The sequence below is a fragment of the Elgaria multicarinata genome, chromosome 8, assembly GCF_023053635.1.
Source record: "Elgaria multicarinata webbii isolate HBS135686 ecotype San Diego chromosome 8, rElgMul1.1.pri, whole genome shotgun sequence".
In the NCBI taxonomy this organism is placed as follows: Eukaryota; Metazoa; Chordata; class Lepidosauria; order Squamata; family Anguidae; genus Elgaria; species Elgaria multicarinata.
The window spans coordinates 13618325-13624324 of record NC_086178.1 but is presented as its reverse complement, the minus strand read 5'-3'; the positions used below and the strand labels follow the sequence as shown (position 1 = coordinate 13624324).

Below are 6000 nucleotides of genomic sequence, written 5' to 3'. Positions count from 1 at the left end.
AGATGAGGAGAAGGTTTAGGAGGAAAAACAAGCAATTCCGCTGTGGCACCCCGGCTGTGGAATGAGCTCCCCAGAGAGGTCCGCCTGGCGCCTACACTGTACTGCTTTCGTCGCCAGCTGAAGACCTTTTTATTCTCTTAGTATTTTAACACTTAATTTTAACTTAAATTTAAATTTTACTGTTCTAACTCTGTATTTTAATCAATTTTTGCTGCGTGGTTTTATCCTGGTTGTGCTTTTTATATTGTATTTTTTGTATTTGTGTTTTTAACCTGTTGATTATTTTATTATGGTTTTGATTTTTGTGAACCACCCAGAGAGCTTCAGCTATTGGGCGGTATAAAAACATAATAAATAAATAAATAAATAAATAAAAGGCGTTTCAAGCCATAGAGGCTGCTTGGGTGCAGGGATGGGCAACCTTTCCCTTCCTGAGGGCTGCATAAGGCAGTGGGTCAGGGATGCATATGTATGTGCACATGTAGGGTGACCCTATGGAAAGGAGGACAAGGGCTCCTGTATCTTTAACAGTTGTATTGAAAAGCGAATTTCAGCAGGTGTCATTTGCATGCATGCAGCACCTGGTGAAACTCCTTCTTCAGCGCAACAGTTAAAGCTGCAGGAGCCCTGCTCTAGAGTGACTAGATGCAAAAGAGGGCATGCAAGTTGAGCAGGTAAGCTCACTCCTATGTTGTCCACACCTGAGGGCCATTACATGGTGTCAGAAGTGGACTAATCTCTTCACACAGCCACTTGGAGAGGGGTTTGCCAGTGCTCACCCCCATATTGCCACACCTGAGGGACATTACATTCCCCAAAATTTCTGTGACTGATCCGAGTTCTCTGTGGTCCGCTTCAGACGTTCTCCATGAACGCGTGTTGACGAAGCCCCCTCACACGCCTAAGGAGGGACGCTGAGCAACAGCTCTTATCCCAGCAACGAGAGATCAACCGCGCACGCGCAGTGGCAGGAGCCCGCCGCGGCCCGCATTTATTTATTTATTTATTTATTTATTTATTTATTGGGCAGCGCACGCGCACTACTCCCTCCCTCCCTCCCTCAGACCCAAAGATGGCGGAACCCCCTCTTCTTCTTCTTTCTTTACTGCCCCGCCCCTTATGTTAATGAAGCTTCCCCCCCACTCCGTCTCCCGTCACGCATGCGTACCACGCCTCTCTAAAGCTGCTCCTTGCTCCCTGTCCTCCGCCCCTCTTGTCGCTTCGGAGGTCCCGTCGCCGAGCGATGACGTAGGAGGCGCTGGGCCGGTGGTTGCCGTGTAGGTTGTGGGAGCCTGGCCCACGTGAGGCGTTGCCGAGGGGCTGCCGGGTGCCGTCGCGCTCGTGGAGGGGGGCGGGGGGACGGGAGAGGGGGACGGAGGCCCCTCTGGGCGGCCGGGATGCGCCGAGCGACAAAGGTATGGGGCCGGGGAAGGCGGAGGGGGCGGGGTCCGTGTTTTGTTCCCCTCCCTTTCTCCCCTTCGCCTCATGGGGTGGGCCCAGCTGGCTCCGAGGGGGTCGTGGGGTGGCCCGAGCAGCCCCCTGGCCTAGCTGAAACCTCCGCCCCCCCGCTTATAGTGGGGTGAATCCGCCTGAGGAGCGTGTGTGTGTCTGGGGGGCCGTGGTCTCCGGTGGGGACCCGGCTCAGGTCTGGCCTGTTTGAGGAGGGTGTTCCCATATTTTCCTGCAGAAGCTGTGCAGACTTCAGGCTTACAGGATTTTCTTCTTCTTAGATTGCAAGCAGCCTTCGTTTACCTGGCACCTGACCCAGATGTATTGGACTACAACTGCCATCGTTTTCAGCCAGCATGGCCATGATGGGAGCTGTAGTCGCAACACATCTAGAGGGCACCAGGTTGGGGAAGGCTGGCATGTATGTAGGAAAGGGAGGATGGAGCTCAGTGGTAGAGTAAGGACATAAGATGAGCCCTGCTGTATCATAGCAAGGGTCCATCTAGTCCAGCACTTTGCTCACACAGTGGCCAACCAGCCGTCAAATAGGAATCCACAAGCAGGACACAGGTGCAACACCACTCTCCTGCCCATGTTCCCCAGCAACTGGTGATTGTCTCCCGATACTGGAAATGCATGCTTTGATTGCAATCAGCCTTCTCCAACTTAGCCCCTGCCTCAGATGTGTTGGACTACAACTCCCACCATCCCCAACCAGCATGGTCATGTTGGGAGTTGCAGTCAAAAGGCATCTGGGTTTGGGGGGCACCAGGCCAGGGAAGGCTGGATAAAACAATGCTCAGTCCAAGAAATTGTTTTCAGTAACACAATTGCATTGAGTTCATAGTTCTTCCACACAGAAATCCATTCCTAATTCTCCCCTCCAGCTTTCTTCATTTGAACAGTATGATTTAGGGAGGGGGAATGATGTTGTTGACATTGGCAAAGATCTCTGATTCATAATTGTTTAATAGTCTGCTTCAAATCACTCAGATCTATCATTTATTTATTTATTTATTTATTTATTGCATTTTTATACCACCCAATAGCTGAAGCTCCCTGGGAGGTTCACAAAAATCTATAGATTCCCGATCAACTTTCTGCCCCCCTGTCTTACTGAGAACAGTGGTGGTACCTTCAATGGGTTTCTCTTTGGGTAGTTTAAGTTCTGTGAGTTGATTGAGGCTTTTCTATAAGGGAAGTGTGTGTTGAGATTTGAGAGGGTTTTTGGGCTGGCCAGCAAAGTTGAATGCTTCAGGAAATAGTGGGGTACAGTTCCTCATAGGAGAGTATAAAATGGGGATTGAAATAGGTTGTGATTTGGCTGTAGTGAATGACTTTTCATTATGGGGAAATGCAGTGGTAGTTAATGATATGGAGGGGAGGAAGTTGGGACAGCTGTTAATTGCTCCTCAGTGAGAGAAGACGGTACAGAGAAGCATAATATTTATATGTTCTCAAAGTACATTTTACAGTTAAATAATAATAAGGTGCCTATCTCCAAATAATTTACAACTTAAAAAAAATACAGTGGAGAAAGCTGAAAGATGAGAAGGGAGAGATACAGAAGAAATCAGGGATGAATATGAAGTGATACACTACCAGTGTTATAATTGAGCGATCTGGATTAAGGTGGTAAGCCTTTGGCTTAACAGAGAAGGTGAGCGTTCAGGAGGACTCTGAAGAGGGGAGCGCTGTGGGGGTGGATGGAGTGAGGCATTATGAACACGTTCAGGCAGGAAGATCCAAGCTACAGGTTATTGTGTAGTGCATAGGAAATGGCCTGTGTGTGTGGCAGTTCTGTAGGGTAAAAGAAGCAAAGGGTCGAAGATTATATGAAGGGCTGAATTCCTTGCTCGCTTTCCTTTTCTGCTAAGGTTGAAAAGATTTTCTTATATGTTTTTGTCAAGGGCAGAGACTCTCGAGCTCAAGTGCACTGTGAGTTGGAAAGCACAGAAACACTAAAATACTTTGCGGTAGTCAAAGTGTTTGTATGATATTTGCGTTCAATTCAGTGCTAGGATCCACACCTGTGTCCTTCCCTCATAATACAAGAACCCGAGGTCATCCAGTAAGCATAATGGTGGGAGATTCAGGACAGACAAAAGGCAATACGTTTCCACACAGCACATTTATGGGATTTGTTGCTGCAAGGTGTGGAGGCCACTAGCATAGATGGCTTTAAAGGGGATTAGACATATTCATGGAAGATAGGGCTATCAAGACTACTAGTCACAATGGCTATATGCCACCTCCAGGATCAGAGCCAGCATGCCGCTGAATATAAGCTGCTGAAGAAGCCTCTATTTTGCAGTGTTTTACTGTCTGTGTAAGAGTGTGAAAAGAAGATACTTGCAATATTAGTAAACAGAATAGCTTCAATTATCATTTAATAGAAGTACTGTAGGTTATACCTTAAACTGTATATAAATACATGCAGAGACAACAAGAGTAACAAATGGGATGATATCTTTTCAGGTTATTTGGGCTACAGTCCAATTCATGTTTGGAAGTATTTCCTGTTGAAATCAGGGGGTTTTCTTCTCAGTAAATATGCATATGATTGGACTGTTGGACAGTACAGAGGATGAAGGAAACCTCCATTGTTAAATGGCTGGAGGTGGAAGGTGAGGGAACACATCAAGTCTTTGAGTTCTTGAGTGCCATTGGCCAAAGTATAGACCTAATTAGAGGAGAACAAGACTTGTTTGGGATATTGTTTGTTAAAAGCCAACGTTTGGACACCATTTCCTCCGCTCCCGTTTCCTCCCTTTTACAGCCTTCACAGTTTCTTCTTTAAAAGATCTAATCATCAAGGGAGCTGTAAAGCTGCTTTCCAGACACTGTTCAGTTTAGGTATGGAAACGTAGGGCCTTTCAGGTTCACGATCACGATGTAAGTTGATGACAATTAACTACTCGGCGGTACATGTGTGTTGGACATGGTGCAGAACGAAAACAGGACAGTGAGTATTGTTCTTGGCTTCTGTTTAGCATCGCTGAGTGCGGCATCGTATATGGAATATTTGGGTAAAATCTGCTACTGCTAGAAGAATCATATGGTATATAAAACAATTGTTTGGAATTCAGTGCAGTTTGCATATTCTTGTACCAGCAGAAGTAAAATGGTTTAGAGTAGGGGGTAGTAATATACAGTCTTCCCCCTTGCTGAAAAAAAAGCAACCATGTTGTGGCAGGCTTGCATCTTTTTTCCAGAAGTCGGCTTCATGGCTTCCAATTCACCACAGAATCCAATATAAACTTCTCCTGTTCACCTACAAAGCTTTTCACAGTCTAGCTCCTTCCTATCTTTCCTCTCTCATCTCACACTATTGCCCCGCTCGTGCTCTTCGCTCCTCTGATGCCATGTTTCTCACCTGCCCAAGGGTCTCTACTTCCCTTGCTCAACTTCGTCCATTTTCTTCCACTGCCTCTTACGCCTGGAACGCTCTTCCAGAACATTTGCGTTCTACAAGTTCAATCGCAGCTTTTAAAGCTCAGCTAAAAACTTTTCTTTTTTCTAAAGCTTTTAGAACTTGATTTTGATCTTACTTTTATACTGTTAGTTTTACTCTACCCTGTGCCTGTTTGGTGCATTCTCTTCCCTTTCATATTGTTTTATTATGATTCTATTAGACTGTAAGCCTATGCGGCAAGGTTTTGCTATTTTACTCTGTACAGCACCATGTACACTGATGGTGCTATATAAATAAATAAATAAATAATGTACAAATCCTTGAAAATGTTTCTGCATGGTAAAGCCTCTAGGTAAGTACCCCACCCCATTCACTGTATACATTTTGAAGATACTGTAATTTCCAACCTCATTTTTACTATTTTTTGAAAGGAATTAGTGAAGATTTCTCTATACTTAATTACAGAACAGCCATTGTAGAAAAGGATAACCATGTCGGCCAGCTGGACTACTGATGGAGTGGTCATGCATTGTCAGTTTTTAGCCTTTGTGGTGTTTTGCTTCTATAGAAATGGCTGCAGCAAGCAGACTTGTTTCAGTACTTCCCATTTTCATGATAATTATGCTGCTCCATGTAGCAAAAAATGCTTAGATTAGTTACAGCCCTCTGGCCACATTTTTCCAGTATGCCTCCTGGCACCATGTAAGTTGCCCACTTCTGCTTTTAGAGGTTGGCTGTTTAGCTTTTGTTACTTGCCAGTGAATGATGTGGTCATGTCAGTAAATGTTGGTACTGGATATAAAATGTCTAGTTTGCAAAACTGTACTGCGTAGCAGACCCAAGTCTTCTAGAAACAAATCACGAATGGAATTGACTTTTAAACGTATTAAACTAACAGATTGTGTGCAAAGTATGGTGTCAGGTAGAGTGTCTTAATGCTTTGTACCTTGTGAAAAGTATACGTTATTATCATGAACACTTCCCAGTGTGGGTAAAACTCTGGGAAGGCTTCAGCCGCCTGTGGAATGTGCAGAAGTTTCCATGCATGAGAATTTGTACTGATCTCTCTTTCCTGGACAATGAAAACAGGCTGATGAGTTGAACTTTCTTTTCTGTTTGTACGGCCATGCTAGTTC

At 45.1% G+C, this 6000-nt stretch overlaps 1 protein-coding gene across 2 annotated transcripts in view; it reads left to right on the top strand.

Annotated features, from left to right (window-relative positions):
* The first annotated feature begins 1226 nt into the window (after positions 1-1226).
* Positions 1227-6000, top strand: part of SENP5 (SUMO specific peptidase 5) — a 47902-nt gene continuing 43128 nt past the window's right edge. The window contains exon 1 of one of the 2 annotated variants that reach the window (XM_063131883.1): positions 1227-1277. The gene's annotated coding sequence lies outside the window, so the exon portion shown is untranslated. Of the gene's footprint in view, positions 1278-1354; positions 1416-6000 lie in introns of those variants that run through there. The other variant, XM_063131884.1, reaches the window with a different exon arrangement.